Below are 18,508 nucleotides of genomic sequence, written 5' to 3' on the forward strand. Positions count from 1 at the left end.
TATTTATTTATTTATTTATTTATTTATTTATTTATTTATTTATTTATTTATTGAGATGGAGTCCTGCTCTGTCGCCCAGGCTGGAGTGCAGTGGCATGATCTCAGCTCACTGCAACCTCCACCTCCTGGGTTTAAGCAATGCTCTGCCTCAGCCTCTCGAGTAGCTGGGATTACAGGTGCGTGCCACTATGCCTGGCTAAGTTTTATATTTTTAGTAGAGATGGGATTTCACTATCTTGGCCAGGCTGGTCTTGAACTCTTGACCTCATGATCCACCTACCTTGGTCCCTCAAAGTGCTGGGATTACAGGCATGAGCCACCGTGCCTGGCCAATTTTTATATTTTAATAGAGGCGGGATTTCACCATGTTGGCCAGGCTGGTCTCGAACTCCTGACCTCAGGTGATTCACTTGCCCAGGCCTCCCAAAGTGCTGGGATTACAGGCAGGAGCCACGGCGCCCAGCCATGAATAAACCTAATTTCTAACATGCTGTGCCCAAAGCATCACATTTAGAGATAATTTCAGTTTGACATGAAAATCCTATTAAGGTATTAATGCTACACTACCTAAATTGTAGCAATGCACAGAACATCCTCCCAGACACTAGTCTGGTATCTACTCTATGGCCGACAGAATCTCAACATTTTAGGCAGTAAGGAATATAACTATCTAGCAGGATAAGAATCTGAGGAGGGTAAAATGGGTCATTAAGAAAATAGGGACACCACAGTTACAAGTACTACAGGCAAAATCTGATTGAGATAAATTAGATACTCTCTGAGTTCTGGCCTTGGAGTAGACAAGCTGAGAGGAAAGTACTATAAAAAGTACTTCTAGTGTGAAAGAAGCAATAAAAAACATAACTTCAAGGATTTTACAAAGCTTCCACAAAGATGTTAACTCATTGGCTTTACTGGTTGTGCAATATCATATGGCAGCAAATGCGCTGATCACACAAAAAGATTTTTTAAATGGATTAATAAGCTCCTCTTGCGGGACCTTTTAAAACAAAGCATGTTAAGTAGAACAGAACACAGAAATATAGAAGCCCTACTTTATATCTATATAAAGTAGATAACACTGACACTATGTTAGTTTAGATTATGCTTTGAAAATCTTCCCTGGCATAGAAAACTAGTTCAAAGTATTATCAGTGTTTATATAAATAGTGCTTGTAACTGTGACTCTGGATGTAAAGTGTAAATAAGGAATCCTAAAAGTTAATGAGTATGTAACAAATTCAATGACCCTAATGCAAAAACGTAATGAGATGGATAGACTTTTCCTTGACCAAGACAGACCTGCAGAGACTGTCTAAATTGAGTGACTATTAAAAAAAAAAAAAAGTTCCTAACTTGATCAGGAACAGAACCTATTTGTGAAGTAGAATTCACAATCTCCTTCTATGAAGAAACACATATTCCTAATAATTAAGCAATTTTCTAATTAAGTTTAATAGGGAAACATTTGTTCTTAGAAACCAGCTACGTAGCCATCCAGTCAAATTGTTAGGTGTCAGTGAAAAGTCTAGTGACCTTGAACCCACATTTTTTTTTAAATCTAGGTTAGCTATATCTGACCATTCACTTTTCTTATCAAATGTCCCCAAGAATGAATTTTTGAATCCATCTACTACAAACATTTTACATGTAAGACAAATAAAATTTTAACACACGCTCAGAAATTATTTGTCCAAAAAGCTTTTCTAACAGTTTAGTAGTTACGCGTTTCCATCTCCTTAGGAATAATCTTACTTTTGCTCTAATCACATGTTGTCTTCCTTTATCTTACATTATATTCATATATTTATTCAGCAAATATTTATTAAACCTTTGCTCCATGTCATACACTATTCTAAATACTGGAAACTACAGTAACAAATTTAACAAAATAAATACAAATGTAGTATATTTACGTCATTTGCTTAGTTTTATTCAATGTACCACCCTGTACTTCCCTTAAATGAATTTAATTGCTTGTCTTTGATTATTTCCTTTCATTTTAATTTTATATATTTTATTTTGCCAAACTCATTTCAAATTCTTGCTTCAAAATCAAGGCACTCTATACACCACAAAGTCACTTATATAAATATGACCTGCATGTTTTCTATTATGCCATCCAGATCCTCAGACAAAATTCTAAAACACCCAACTCAACCAAACCCTAGACATACCTCCAGCTGCTACTTCCTCAGTTGATAATCACTTTCTAGTCACAGTTATCCACAGAGCAGTGCACTAACTAGAAAGTTATGTGTGCTGGACAGTATCTCCTAACTTTACTGATAAGCATATTATACTGAACCTTGCTAATATCAAGAGATAATATAAAGTAGCCTGACAATGTTTTGCTAATGAAGCCATTTTCATAGTAATTTCTCTACAGTATTTTCCCAGAAGTAAGATTTATAGGGTATATCTTTCATATTAAAAAGATATTTGAGCCAGTTTCTAGTTTTCATAAATCTCTAAGATATTTGAAATTGACAAGTTAGTAATTTTTGTTGATTTTGATAAGTTCTTAAAATGCAAAAGGAGAGGCTGGGTACAGTGGCTCATGCCTGTAATTCCAGCACTTTGGGAAGCTGAGGCGGGTAGATCATGGGGTCAGGAGTTCGAGACCAGTCTGGCCAAGATGGTGAAACCTTGTCTCTACTAAAAATACAAAAATTGGCTGGGTGTGGTGGCAGGCGCTTGTAATCCCAGCTACTCAGGAGGCTGAGGCTGGAGAATCACTTGAAGCCAGGAGGCAGAGGTTGCAGTGAGCTGAGATCACGCTACTGCACTCTAGCATGGGCAACACAGCAAGATTCCGTCTCAAAAAAAAAAAAAAAAAAAAAAACATAAGGAGAAATGACAAGATGCATGAGTTTTCATATTTTTAGTTTATTTAGTGACTGCTACCTAGGATTTACTTTGATGTCTTAACTCATGTTTTATACGCTTGCTCCTAATTTATAATTATTCATATACTTTCTCCTGCTTTTCAATCACATATAGAAATATTTACATGTCTCTTAATGTCCCTATCAAGAAGTATGACTTCTAAGTATACTTTCAAATTTCATCATCAGAATCTAAAATAGTAGAAAAGACAATGGCTATACTCCAAATAGGTAAGAAATGTTACTGTAAATTATGTCATTAAATATTTATGACATGATTATTTATTGAGCACCTATGCCCCAGACACTTTGCAAGTGCTGCAGATATGGCAGTGAACAACACAGATATGGCCTCTGCCCTTGTGGCAGTTTCAGTGTAGCTCCAAAAATCAAACAGAGAAACTATGTGTAAAAACCAAATATATTTCTGGAGGTTTGAGGGTAAAGGAAAAGAATATGGTTTAAATAAAAGCTGGAAGAGATGAGGGATGAGTTGTTTTGGGGGCAAGGGAGAATGCCAGGCTCCAGATGCTGAAAGCAGCCAATATATAAAGGAGACAAGCTCCTTTAGTCCTCACAGCTGCCACAATAGGCTTATGCTACCTAAAGAACCTGAGCAAAGCGCTAAACATGAGAAAGCTGAGAATGTCTTCAGAGGCCCTCTCCTCTCCTCCCCACAGATCTACTTGTTGTGAACTGAAATCTCTTAGCTATGGAACGCAGTGTTTCATAACTATAAATAAGTAGGCCGGGTGTGGTGGCTCACACCTGTAATCCCAGCACTTTGGGAGGCTGAGGCAGGTGGATCATGAGGTCAAGAGATCGAGACCATCCTGGCCAACGTGGTGAAACCCTATCTCTACTAAAAATACAAAAAAATTAGCCAGGCATGGTGGTGGGTGCCTGTAGTCCCAGCTACTCCGGAGGCCGAGGCAGGAGAATCGCTTGGACCCAGGAGGCAGAGGTTGCAGTGAGCCAAGATCGCGTCACTGCACTCCAGCCTGGAGACAGAGTAAGACACCGTCTCAAAAAAAAAAAAATAATAATAATAATAATAATAATAATAATAATAATAAAATAATAAAATTATACTTTAAAACATAAATTCTCTAATAGAGACAAACCAATTTATACTCATACAATTGATCAGTCAAAAGAATGAATAATACCACAGCATTCCAGCATGACAGAAATATATAAAGGATGCTGAATGTCTGAAGTTTAGAGAGGGCTTCCCTTCCAGGAAATAAAAGGATGCAGGTAGGGGAGGCTTTGAGAGACAACTTCATGTATTTAATAATTTTGTCAATGTAAAATTGGGACTAGAAACCTTACATTTTTACATATAAATTTCAGTTGAAGGGTCAATAAAGTATGCTTTATTTGCAAAAAAAGTAATCTAGTTCCAGAGGATGTGTAAATTAAGGTATTGTATATATTCATACAAAAAATATATAGATATGTTGACTATTTTTCATGTCTTTAAGTTTTATATGGCTCTTTTGTGATTTTAAACATCATATAGAATCATGCTACACCATGTGTTCTCAATGCGGAGGACAATCCTGCCCCTAGGAAAAATTGGTTGAGGTGAAGGCGGGGTAACAAAACCTTAAATAATGGTTTGTGATCCACCGAAGAGTCACAGTTCATAAACACAGTGTATCTGTGTTGTTACAACTTATGGAAAAAAGGTTCACAGACTGAGGTTAATAATCAAAAAAAGGTTGGGAAATGAAATTAGCTCCACTATGTTCTCTCTAGTGTTTCCGGCCCTAGGATGGATTTCTGTTTTAGAAAAACTAATTTCCTTCTTGTTTTACCTTCGCAATATCTTCTGGTATGGAAAGAGCTTTTATTCTTCTGAGTCCTTAGAAAGGTTCTTTAAAGAACATATAGCTCTCCTGGATTTCTTTGACTCAAAATACTTTGGTCATCTGGAACATTTTCAGTTACTTCCCTAAGCTTTACCATATTTTTCCTAAAATTGATTTTTTGATTTTGCCAATTCTCCCTTTTCTTCTCTGAATTCTATTTTCTTAACCCATATCACTTTGTCTCTATCAATTAACATTTGGTTAGATACACCAAATGTTAGACTTACAACCATATTTTAAAAGAACACCCATCCAATACCAGAAAATGATCCTAAACTCACTCCTCAAATTTGTGATGGTATGTTATACTCCTAAGTAGATAGTCTAGGGTTTTGTGTTTTATACCTGATATTGGAAAAGAGCTTAGACATTCTCTATCTTGTAATCATTAGGACATTTTCAATATATTCCTGCCAAACTATGTATTTCAAACAAAGTTCTGAGATTACACTCTTGTCACTCTGTGCTGGGCCTCGAGCAAGTGGGAGTCTGTTGCTGTGCTAGATGTCCAAGGCAACGTTCATTTCTCTTTCTTGCCCATCTTGACCCCACAGTCTCTTTCCTACTTTTACAGTCCAAGAATGACCAATATCTAGCAGGCCTCAGTCAAAAAGTATTATAGTTATGCTTCATTTATTTTACCTTTTCCATTTTATTTTTCTACCCCTCATATTTATAGTGAGTCATATTTAGAGTGGGTCTTCTGCTTGTGCTAATTCTCTCTCTGAAGGCCACTTCTGGTTGTAGCCTCCACATTGTGCCATGAGTTTTATTTTCAATGAAAGTGGTCTGAAATCCTCCTTGCTCATTATCTCAACCTCTTCTCTGAGGTAGGTGTTCCTTCCTCTCAAGTACATTTTATTCTTAAAGAAATACATTTGGACCATTACCCATCTAAACTACCAAACTACTCAAATACGGTTGACATGCTCAGTATATTTGCAACTTAATGAGGTTATATTACCATGGAAGCAATTTATTAATGAAACATAGCTATTTTACATGGTACCTTATGTCCAAGGCTTTGTTTAAGAATGATAGCTTTCCAGCAAATGTAATACCAATTAAACTAGTGGAGAAGCCTGGGTTGAACAAGTCTCAAGATAACAAAGAAGGTGCCACCAACAATTTGGGTGTCTTTCCTACTTACTGTAAGGATCTAAGAATATCCGATTTGTCTCTCATTCAGGAAATAGAAACCATCTGTGTATTATCCCAAGCAAAAATATAAAGAAATTTTTTAAAAATCCCTCACATCAAAGAGTTTAAAGTCATTCAAATATATTACCTGGAAAAATAATAATTTTTCTAAAAAAATTTAAAAAGCATTAGGAGTGGGCTGGGTGCAGTGGCTCATGCCTGTAATCCCAGCACTTTTGGAGGCATACCTGTTGTCTGAATTACACGTGAACTGACAAGGATCTGGAGGGAAACAGGCAGGCTCATGAAGGAGGTAGCTTTTATGCTGAGCCTTGTAGGAGATGCAGAATTGCAGCTGGTGGAGACTTGGTCAAGGGTGAGGTGTGTGGTGGGGAGACACTGGCATTGTCATGGCACCCTGAGTGATATACAAGGTTGAGATCAGGAGAGGCAGAAAAGAGGAAAGTATGTTTGCCAAAAAATACAAATCCTGATCCATTGACATATTGTTAGTAAAGTAAAAATAAAATAAAGAGTAAGAGCAAAGGAAAAACTACAGAATGTGAATACGTGTTTCTGACTCAAGACAACAAAAAGGATGTGATTCAAAAGTTAAAGATGCTAAGAATCAGATTGCATGTTTGTATAATCATATAAAGAGTGAATCACTGATAGCAATGACTAATCACTACATGCGTGTAAAATATACATAAAGTGAAATACAGCAGAAATTTCTACCAGTGCTACGATACACTGGTGTTAATCTTTACTGAGCACCTACTGGGTGACAGAAGCTGTCCTTTACATGCACTATTACAAGTAATCCGTACAGTGATCCAGCTAGGGAGGCTTTATTAATCCCATTATACAAGAGGAAACCAGGGTTCAAAGAAGTTGAATAATCTGAGCTAATTTGCACTCCTACTGCGCAGTAGAGTCCGAATTTGATAGCAGCTTTTTCTGGAGGCCATTCTCTACCCCAAGCCAAACTAGAATGATTTATAGTTCAAAAGGAATCAAGTAGATTCAAGGACACCTCCATGGTTATGTAACCCTCATTAGTTGTAATATGCTTTCATGAGTGTCTGGAATTGGAGATACAGCCAACACTCCAGAAATGAAGTATAAAATCTTGGGAGTGTGGTATAGCCCATGAGACCATCATTGTCATGTCAGTGATAATAGCTGATGGGCAGGAGTAAATTGTCCGTTAAGGTTAAGCTCTGGATCAGTCATTTAATAGAAATCCGTGGCAAGAACATGGGTTTTAGAAACAGATGGCCTTGATTCAGAATTGGAATTCTGTTATATGGAAAATGCTGGGCAGAAAACTTTACAATCTCTGTTTCCTCATATAGTCATTATGGTGAGTTAACAAAACTTTATATAGAAAAAATAAGCAGCTTTGAATAATTAAAAAAAAAAGTATATCATTAAGACTAAGGAGGCTTGACTTCATTCAGGCACTAACTTAGCTGTATAGTCTTTGGCCAAGTCAGAAACTCTGAACTTTCTTTTTTGTAAAATGTAGATGGTACCATCTACCTTAGGGGTTCGTTGTAAGAACCTGAGATAACGTGTATTAGGTATCTAGCATGCAGCTACATTATGTTATAGAAATGTACCATATTAAATCATTAACACAATTCTTGGCAAAATAAATATAGTTTCCACCTCATTTCATTTTAAACTTGGGCTTGCTCTATTATAATGTTATAGGTGACTATAACTTAATAATACTATAGACTATTAAAAATCATAACAAATTGGTAAAAATTGAACACCTGGGAGTTAAACATATTTCTAACTTTGTATTGTTTTTTTAAAAGATAAACTTCATGGAAATAAAGTGCAACATTTTCATTCATTTATCTTACAGCTCCTAACGCATTATTTTCACTAAAAGCATTCCCTTTTAAAAACACATTTCACTAAAGTGCTTAATCTGAGAAATAATAGATTAGTACTATTAATAAAGGCTTGATTTTATTAATAAGGAAATTGTTAAATATGCTTGGTATCTCTGATACAATTCTTGGGTTAATGAGTCCGGTCTGTGGCCAATCTGTTAAGTGAACTATGGCAAATATCCATCTTTGCAAAACTACCCTACATTCCCCTCAAAGGAAACAAACCAACCCCAAGACAGAATTTAAGTTAATCACTCCAGAGTAAAGCAAACCAATAGCCTTGGCCTTCCCTATTAAAGCAAGTCATAAGAAATACAAATATCCTAGACTAAAGCTGTATACATTTAATGTTCGTTTACACACTTAACACATCGTTTATGAATTGAGCAAGTTTTGTGCAGTTTAGATCATGTTTTGGGTTTTCAACAAATTATTTAAAAATAAACAGAATGTATAAATGTATAAAAATGATTGGCTCTAGCGATTTTGTAGCATTGTGCTAACCAAGAGGACTACTCCACTTTTACTCCTTTTTCGTCTAAATGACATCTTAATGACCCGCCCACGCTGAAGCCTCATCCATGCTTTGGGAAACCACCACATACCTGTCGGGAAATGTGACTGTTGGTTAAGGGTACATTTCTCACACTACCGTGAAAGAAGTATGTGACTTAAATAGGGCCGCGATTTCCTTTACCTATTCCTTCCATCAAAGGCTGCTTTAAATGGAGGTAATTCAAGCCTCCCCGTGCCAAACGCCGGCACTCCCACAAAGATGGATTGGTTCTTATTTTTTACTTTAAGGAGGATGGGAACCTGAAAATGTTTCCTAATGTTTGCTGAGGCTTTAACATGCTTAAGGAATTTGAAACCAAGGGAAGTTTGGCCCTAACACTCTGAAATATCCGCATCAGGATGCGGGCTAGGTGTCCGGCTATTACAAAACTACGGAGGATGCAAGGTTTGGAAGAAACTGTTTGGACTTTGCTGTATACCGGGCAGGCGTGGGGGGTTGGGGAGGGAAGAACTGGCTGAGGGAGAAAAGAAAGACGTTCGCGTCCACAGAACACATCCTAACGCTCCTGAGTTGCTAACTCCATCCCTAATCATCTCGTTGGTGGAACCAGCTGGAAAGGGAAAGATCAGCGAGCCTCGGCGTGGGATGGAGGCAGCGGTCTTGGCCTCAACCGCTGGCCTAGACACCTGGCTTCTGGGGCCCGCCCAATCGAGCTGAACCCCCTCCCCTCCGGTCCTAAGGTGAGCACACGGTGCTTTCACGTTTCTTCGAGAAACCTTCCAATTCCTCTACCTCCCCAAAAGTGCTAACTTCAAGGGTTCGGAGGTGGCAGGGGGGTGACAGACCGGAAAGGACAGGCCCCGGGGTCTCAGGGATTTTCGAGGTAGGAAAGAATGACTATCGCCCCGGCCACGAACGCATTTTCCCTCGCGGACCGCCCCCCGCCCCCCGCCCCCGTGCCCAGTCTGCACGACCTGCCGCGGCCGCGCGGCGCTGGGCGCCAGGCTGGGGTCCTCCCGCGGCCGCCGGGGCTAGCGTGGATTGGGTGGGGTAGGGGTTGGCGGGCTCCTGAGCCGCAGTAGCGGATGGTTCCCGGCACCACACGCCGGGCGGGCAACCACATTCTGACTGAGAGCCGGGGGGAGGCAGGGACGCGAGTGAGGCGGGGCGAGTCCCGGTGCGGCGCGCCCGGCGGACCGAGCGGGTGGCCCTCTGCGGGCTGCCCCTCTCCATCCCTCCGCGGATCCCCCGCCCTTACCTCCGGGCGCGAGGGTGTCGGCTGGAGAGGGTGCTAGGGAGCGGCGAGCTGCCCGGGGGTCGGGCTCAGCGGCTGCCAGCGACGGCGGGGTCTCTCGCGGGACCGCTGCTCATGGCTTGTAGCGCCAGAGCACTGCAGCCGCGGGCACGGCGGCGCCCTCCTCCTCGTTCTCTTCGCGGGCTTCCAGCCGGGACGCAGCTAACGCCCCAGCCCCGCAAGCCCTCCTCCCCTCCGCCTCCCCGGCCGCGGACGGAGCCGCCTCCAGCACCGCCCCGCGCGCAGCTGGGCCAGCGGCAGCCAGCGCCGCCCAGCGCCCGGCCTTGGGGTCGCCACCGCCCGCCGAGTCGACTCCGCGGTGCCAGCCCCGCTGTGACGCAGGCGGCGCTGCCCGGGAACTTCCTCCCCTGCAGAGACCACCCGGCGCCCGGGACCCGCCAGCGAGGGCTGCCGCCCGCCGCCGGGGACTTTCTCCAGGACTGGGAGAGAAATCCTCTCTCCGCTTCGCGACGCGACCACTCCCACCCCTGAGACGCCCACCTGGCGGGCTCTGCGTGGGGGGATTCGGCTGCGTCTAATACCACCTCCACCACTCATCCCTAACAATGCGCGGAAAACCACAGGCGGCTGTGCGCGCAGCGTCGGCTCAGCCACCTCAGCTCCTCCCCTGGGGTAAGTTAGAGGGGAGCAGCCACCACTAAAAATAGCCCTTCTGGGAACTCCTCCGAAGGCCGGGGTCAGGATGAAGATAACCCCTCCAGAGGAGAAGCGAGGGCCTCCTAAAAGAAGGGTGGGGAGGGGACGGTGGGATACACTGAGGGAGATGGAGAAGGAGAAAAGCAAAACCCCATATCCTTGGATCACGAAACCTTTGAGCTCCTTGACAACCATGTCTCCTTTCAGGCCGGAATCCCCAACTGCACCGCCCCTGCAAGACGGGCTAAGCGGCAGATTCCAGGGAGACTCAGTTGGAATGCCCCGCCTACAGCTCCCGCATAAAGGAGTTGATGGTGCACAGCAAAACCACCTGTTATTTAACGAGTATGGGGGGAGGGGTTCTCCCTCATTGATTGATCTGAACTGTGCTTTTCTTCTCCCTGTTTTCCTACCCAATTTCAGGATGAAAAAGCAAACTGACGTCTTGAAAGCTGGCAGCTCTCTGTATGGAAAATCTCTTCCCAGTGAAAAAATGTACAGACAAGATTACTAAGTAACACAGTCTTCTGGGAATGCCTTATCAATGCCAGCTATTTGAAGAGCACCCAAAGTCAAACCAGTGCTCCGCACTGGCAGTCTGGAAAAGACAGATGTATGTGAGTAGAGAAACTGATAGACAACTAGTCGCTGACCAGTTGGCCTGTTTTCATACTACAAGCCTTCAGAAAGCAGTCGCCTCCTTTTACCATGTTTCTATTTCTAAACCAAAATGAAAAGGACATTTGTTCAAAAGATATTTTCTTGGGCTTTACATTGCTTTCCCCCTGCTCACTCAGCAAAATCCTACACTTTTTTTTCCAATTGCAGTGCTGCTGTTGGGTGTCCTTCCCAGAAGACAATCTTAAATTCTCTTAGGCTTTAGGAGCTGAATCTAACACCAGTCTTAATTAACCTAGAACAAGACAAAAATTTAGGTCGGGGCTTACCTCCTAGTCAGCAGGTGAGAAAAATTCCTAGAGAGTCTCTGGGAAAAAGGCAAAGGCTAACTTTAGCAATTTGCTTAAAAACAAACAAACAAAAAAATATTCAAGTACCTTGTAAGTCGCCAGGGTAGATGCAGCAATACTCTCTAAGGTAGTTTTACCTCTTCAATTCTCTTACCTTACCTGAATTTAAACACAGTGAGACTCTTACCTTACCTGAATTTAAACACAGAAGTACCAAGGTTACAACCCTCCCGTGGAGGGCCTTATTCTGCAAGGGCTCTCTAACACACTTCTGGCTTTGTACTGTTGGCACCTGACCACAAGCTTAGGCATCCCTGAAATGTTCCCTTGCTACCCAGTGTCAAGGAACCATTGAACCTTAGACTTTGTACTCAGGTGAACCAGGATTAAATCCCTGCTCTTCCAGTTTAAACTTAGGAAATTTACTGTTCTTTTTACCTGCCCCCTCCCCCCGACCCACATCCCCTTATCATCAGTATAGGTATAGTAGTACAGGGTGCTGTGAGAATTAGCTAATATGCTCAGATCACCAAGAACAGTGCCAAGCACTTTGTAAGTAGTCAGTAAATGAGAGCTACTATTGTACTTACTACTCTTCATCGAAAGCAAAAGAACCAGGAATAGCAAAAAGGTTTGGAAACCTGGGATCTGAATCCCCTGCAAGTTGAGTCCACCCCAAGTTGCTTTATTGCAATACTTTAGGCTACTCTGTGTCTGCCTTCTAATTGGATCAACTGGGTAGTTTTTCACGTGTAGGCAGGTAATTCACATGCACATTAATGCTTGAAAGCCACTAGTCTAAAAACTATGCTACACTGCTTAGTTCACTTTTTCTTATTTTGTAGCATGTAAACCTTAAATCTAGTCATCTCATCTCAGTCCACCTAATTCACATCAACATCCACACTTAGCAAGCTCTTTGTAAAGGACTGGGAGAATGAGCACTCAGTCAATTTGAATGAGGGTCTTAAATAAGTACAAGGCTTATTCTCTGACTTCAGGGTGTTCATAGTTGATGGGAGAGGGAATCACGCATACACACAAACCAGAATAAACCATTTTGAAGTAAATGTGCTTGAAGTTCAGCACATCTCCAGAAGGGAGAGGGTACTGTGAGCTAGATGAACTGGGTACATAGTCTCTGTCTTGACCTTTCACTTTATACCCAATTCTTTAGGCTAAATTTTGACATTCTAATTGGACTTCCAGAGTGAGTAGTTCCGACACTAAAGACTCTACGTAATTACAAGTTAACCATGTACAGGTTGGTGATAGGAGCAGAAGTAGATATTTCTGGGCCATGTGGGGCTGTGGTAAGGGATTTGGAATGAAATAAGTCTGGGCTTAAATCTTGTATTGCTAGCTGTGAATTTCAGTTTCCTCATCCGTCTATTGGAATATAGCTACCTTTTAGGGTTGTGGTGAGACTTAGAATATCTGTAACCCCTCTAGTGGGTTGTATGATAACAGCAATTATGTTACATTGTTGTTTTGTTGTTAACTGTAAAAAAACAGGCTGGATTGAGTTAATCCTTGAAGGCATAATTAATTAATTAATTAATTAATTAATTCTGAGACAGAGTCTCACTCTGTGTGAACTCCACTCACTGCAACCTTCGCCTTCCAGGTTCAAGCAATTCTGCCTGCCTCATCCTCCTGAGTAGCGGGGATTAACGTACCCACCAGCATGCCCAGCTAATTTTTTTTTTTTTTTTTTTTAGTAGGGATGGGTTTTTACCATGTTGGCCAGGCTGGTCTCAAACTCCTGACCTCAGGTGATCCACCCGCCTTGGCCTCCCAAAATGCTGGGATTATAGGCATGAGCCACCAGGCCTGGCCTGAAGGCATAATTTAAAAGTCACCTCTATGAAGCCTCCACAGTTTCTAGGCAAGTGTAACCCTTCCTTGTGTGACCACAGCACTTACCATGGTATGCTCTCATTTGTCTCTTTACATGCCTCTTCACTACAGAGTCTGGGAGCCTCTCCAGGGCAGGGCTGTATCTTGATTCACTTTTATGTCCATTATCGACACCCTGCACAGGACCTGATATTAAATATTGAAATAATGAGTTTTTAAATGTCTCAATTTCTTGCATTGGTTCTGACTTTCAGTATAACTCTTACTATACTACAGGCGCTAAAACCTGAACCCTTTAGCTCATAAATAATTCATACTAAATTTATGTATTATGTATATGTATCTGCTTAAACCCTGATGATGTCAATGCTGGGATTATTCTTTCAGACCAACCTGCTATTCTTGTTTTGTTTTACATTTGATTTCAGTTGATCCTGCCTGGTAAGAGTGCAAGTAAAATCTACATTCTAAACCAAAACCACCAGCAGGATTTTACGCTGCATTCTCTATCCACCCCGTGCACATCTGCTCCCCAGACCATTTCTGAGCTTTGTGGGAAGAAACTGAGCTAAAACAAAATGTTGTTGTTTTAAGTTCCAGCTGTTTACACTGTTGCAACCATTAGCACTTTCAGAATTAATACCTGCAAGATAAATGCTACCTTGAGCAATAGTTTTGAAATCCTTGACTCTATGCCATTAAAAATGCTAAGACAGGGAAAAATGAAACTTTCCCTAGAAAATGTCTTTTGCCCAAAAAGTTGTCTGAGAGGTAATGTTGTCAAATGTGGACTTTACCCCAAAATGGCAGTGGAATTTGTACCAGAGGAGAGGGTGGTCTATCGGGGCTAAAAATGATACCCCAAAGTGAAGGACTTAAAAGCAGCCTCAGAAGCAAAGTCTCTGTCTAGCTTTTTCCTGCCCTCCTGTCTCTCACTCTCATTCTCCCTTAAAGGAAGCCATAGAAACTGGAATCCTTCTTCCCTAAGGTGGGCCATAAAAACCAGAACCTTTTCCCCAAAACCAGCCTGAAAACCTAAAAATTTTACTCTAATCTTCTCCTTCCCTTCCCTTTCTCTTTCTTGCTAACCGCTGGCCATAAAGAAATTAAGACCCTCATTCTAGGGGGGGTCCTACCCCATACCTGGGAGGAAGGAATGTCATATAGAAAGGCCAAGAAGAAATTGGAACAGACAGACCTTGCTGGGTTTCCCCATTCAGCCTATTAGCACTGGATCATACCCTCTTCGTCCAATCATATTTCTACACAGCTTTCCATACTTCATTGAACCTAACCATAAAAATGGGCCAAGAGCGGGTGGCTCATACCTATAACTCCAGCATTTTGGGAGGCCGAGGTGGAACATCACTTGAGCCCAGAAGTTACAGGTTACAGTGAGCTATGATCAGGACATTGCACTCCAGCCTGAGCTACAGAGTGAGACCCTAAATCAAAAATAAAAATACTAGTAAAGGAATAGTTGCCCCTATATCTTTGGGTCTTCATTCTGAAGGCTCCTGTGTCACATAAAACTATGATCAAATAAATTTGTTATGCTTTTCTCTTGTTTGCTTTTGTTGGAGAGGTGTCAGCTGTTACTCTTATGATAGGAAGGAAAGAAATCACCCCTTTTTGCTCCCTACAGTACCAAGAACCTAAAAATAAGATTTTATAAAACTTTGAATCAGATTCTTCTAAAACCAACCTTATTTATTTTACCACCCCAAGACAGAATTGTTTGGTCCCACTAACTTGTGAAATTTTCTTTGGAAATGATAAAGAATAAACACTTATGAGGTACACACTGTGTGCTAAATGCAGGTTGAATATCTGTTTTCCAAAATGCTTGGGACCAGAAGTGTTTTGGATTTCAGTTTTTGAATATTTGCACTATACTTACTTACCCATTGAGCATCCCAAATTCAAAAGTCTAAAATGCTCCAGTGAGAATTTCCTATAAGCATCATGTCAGTGTTCTGAAAATTTGGAGCACCTGATTTTGGATGCTCAATGTGTACTAGCTTTATATGCATTGTCTCATTTATTCACCGTAGCTATCTATTACATAGGCAGTATTATTTTCTGTTGATAGATGAGAAAACAGAGGCCCATTGTAATCCAGTAGCTAGCCAAAGGTCACATGACCAGTGAGTAGAAGAGTTGTGATTTGGGCCTAGGCAAGTCTAATTTCAGGGTTCTCGTGCTTACTCACTACTTAATCCTATAGGAAAGGAGTATTTATTTTTAAATGGAACCCATCAGTTATTTCAGTAAGATTAATAATGTACTTTTTCAGTCTTTCAAAATTGCATTGATTTGTGCTTTTTCCACTAGTGTACTAATATCCCACATGTGCCTTCATAAGCTGGTTTTACAGCTTACTCTTTAATTGAAAAGCACTTTATGACTAAAAGCAAACTTCTTAATGAAAGATCATAATGTGTCTATGGCTCCGAGTTAAGGCAACATGAACTATAACCAGACAGAGAGTCTCATTCTTAGAATTATTGTTCAGAGGGGATCGAGGATAGATAAGTAACTTTCACATGAGAAATACTATTATATTGTGATATAACAAAAAGTATATATATTGGTCATTATGGTTCCTGGCTTACAGCTTCTAAAACTCTTGTAATTTCCTCAGTGATTAGAGCTATAGGATCATTTTTGATTTTATTTGGGTTTTGTTCTTAGTTCCTGAAATAGCTCCAGATAAAGGTGAAAAAAGTGTCTTTTGTTACTCATAAGATGTCCCCTTCAATCACACCTGGGTTTTTGTTAATGAAGCAATTTTTGGAAAGCCCCTAGATAACTGCAGGATGGGAGCTGGTTGCTATGGAAACTTAAACGTGTGTGTGTGTGTGTGTGTGTGTGTGTGTGTGTGTGTGTGTGTCTAGACTAGAGGGTTGGAATTTTCAGCCCCACCTGGACCTTTGACCTTTTGGGAGTGGAGAAGAACTGAAAACTGACTTAATTACCAATGCTAATGATTTAATCAATCAGGCCTATGTAATGATGCCTTTATAGAAACCCAAAAGGATGGAGTTCAGAGGTCTTCCAGGTTGATGAACAAGAACACATTCACCTGCTGTAGGGGTGGGTATACCCCAAAACTCCATAGGTACAGAAGCTTCTATACTCAGGACCCTTCTGGATCTTACCCTATGTATCTCTTCATCTGGCTATTTATTTGCATCCTTTAATATATCCTTTGTAATAAACTAGTAATCTAGAAAGTAAGCTTTTCCTGAGCTCTGTAGGCCATTCTAGTAAATGATTAAACCTGAGGAGGAGTTATGGGAACCGTGATTTGTAGCCAAGTTGGACAGAAGTGGTATATATCCTAATATAACATGGGAACCTGCCACCTATGATTGGCATGTGAAATTGGGGGATGGGGAAGCAGTCTTGTGGGACTGAGCCCTTAGCCTGTGGGGTCTAATGCTATCTTCAGGTAATATCAGAACTGAGTTAAATTGTAGGATACCAGTCAGTGTCCATTGGAGAACTGAATTATTGTGAGGAAAACCCCACACATTTGGAGGCTAAAAGTATTGATGTGAGTAGTAGCACATAGGAGTTTTTTCCTATACACGTATGTAGTGGAAGTTTAAAGTAAAAAGTTTGGTATTGTCAGGACTGACTTCTTTGCACCTAAATATCACTGCTATAACTGTGTTACTAAGGAATAGTTGCTTGCTTTTATGTATTCGGCCTGCAGCTACTGTTCTAAAAAGTTTGCATGTGTTAACTTATTAATTAAATCTACAAATGACTGGCTGTACCCATGAAGTGAGTTATTCTAAAGACAATGGAACATTTAAATGGTTTAGAAATTTTTGGATTAAAAATACATTAATAATATCTCCTTAAGAATGTGACTGACTTTTTTCCGGGGCTCAAATTTTTCAGTCTTTTCCTAACACCATATTTTATTATGCACACACAATATGCCATAGAGCCTCTCAGATCACAACTTAACATTGAATTGCCTCAAATTTCAGTGGCATCAGCCCTGACAAAGCATCTAATTTTAAGCCTAAGCAATTGTATCTTTGTTTTGAATGAGAAACTGTCCTCTCTTTGAGGCATAAAGATCCATGGCTCAGGAAAACTTATCAGGGTAGTGAAATTGAAGATGCTCTTGTTACGCACATAAACATGATTCTCTCTTTGAAAAATTATTGTGGACGGTGCTTTGTATGTTTAGGAAATGCCGTAGCCATGCCCACATGCTCTCTCCATGAAAGCCACCACCCATCCTGAGGTATGATTCATTTTTTTTTTTTGAGCATTTTTGGAGCTTATTTCTTAGTTTCCTGAATCTCTTTAGGAAACAACATCAGCAACAACAAAGCCTGATTTCCCTTCTCAGTATCAGTGATAGTATTAATGGCCACTTTTGCTGTTAGTGAAAAGAACATAAGCTGGAATTGATGAGACCTGGATTCCAGTCATACTGCTTTCATTGACTAACTTTGTGACTTGGGACAAATCTCTTAATATCTTTGTATTCTCAGTCCTCATCTGAAAGTGAGAGGATTGGGAAAGATGTCTTCTTAGGGCTTGTTTGGCGTGAGAATATACATAGATCTTAAAATTATACACGTTTATCCTCCTTAGATTTCAGTCAATAATGGATATTACCACCAGCATTTAATCAAGGAAGCAGGAAGTTATCCATCGCTGCTAGCTGCTATCCACAGGAATTCTGTCTAGAGGTCGGGCAGACCAGTCAGCCAGTATCTTCCTGAAGTACCTTTGTCTTCCACCATCCATTCCCCCTGAGAGAACCATTCCTCTAGTGAGGCATTTCTAAGCTGCTGTCCATAGAACTCTACCCCTTGAGATATCCTGAGAAATAGGAATCTATGGTCAAATTTGTTTGGGAAGTACTATATCCTTCTTGAAGATTCACAATGCATATTAATATGCTTAGGGCTTTGAGAAGTCCTGTATTAAAAATGCTTGTTAAACTTTGCTCCACCTAGCATTTCTTTAACTTCACTTGGCCATGGAGCTATTTCTTTTATTACACCTATCGACATTCCAAAAGAATAAAATTCCTCAGAAAAGAATATTTTGTTGTTTTTGAGTTAAAGACTGCAGAGCCTTCATAAGACTTTTCTTGTTGGAAAGAGAAGGGAATTGTGGGCTCTATAACTTTTAATGAATGTCTGTCAAGATAAGCCCTCTTGGTAGATGTTTTCTTCAGCTATTTTCCTTACAAACATCAGCCATAATGGAGTGCCTGTCATCTTTAATAGGACAAAGAGCACCCATTCTCATTGGTAATAGTGCAGCTTTGTTCCTTTACACTGAGGAACAGTTCCCTGGCTTTTACATACTCTTGTTAGCCTCTGGGTTCCATGACATCCTTTCAGAAATAGCTGAAAC

The 18,508-nt window shown here is 40.8% G+C and overlaps 1 protein-coding gene across 3 annotated transcripts in view; it reads right to left on the reverse strand.

Moving 5' to 3' along the window:
• The window catches only part of LRRC8C (leucine rich repeat containing 8 VRAC subunit C), a 119,369-nt gene extending 109,175 nt beyond the window's left edge, over positions 1 to 10,194 (reverse strand). For 2 of the 3 annotated variants that reach the window (XM_023207955.2, XM_023207962.2), the window contains exon 1: positions 9,591 to 10,194. The gene's annotated coding sequence lies outside the window, so the exon portion shown is untranslated. The remainder of the gene's footprint in view (positions 1 to 9,590) is intronic. The other variant, XM_023207945.2, reaches the window with a different exon arrangement.
• Positions 10,195 to 18,508: the final 8,314 nt, after the last annotated feature.

Source organism: Piliocolobus tephrosceles, chromosome 1 (genome assembly GCF_002776525.5).
Source record: "Piliocolobus tephrosceles isolate RC106 chromosome 1, ASM277652v3, whole genome shotgun sequence".
In the NCBI taxonomy this organism is placed as follows: Eukaryota; Metazoa; Chordata; class Mammalia; order Primates; family Cercopithecidae; genus Piliocolobus; species Piliocolobus tephrosceles.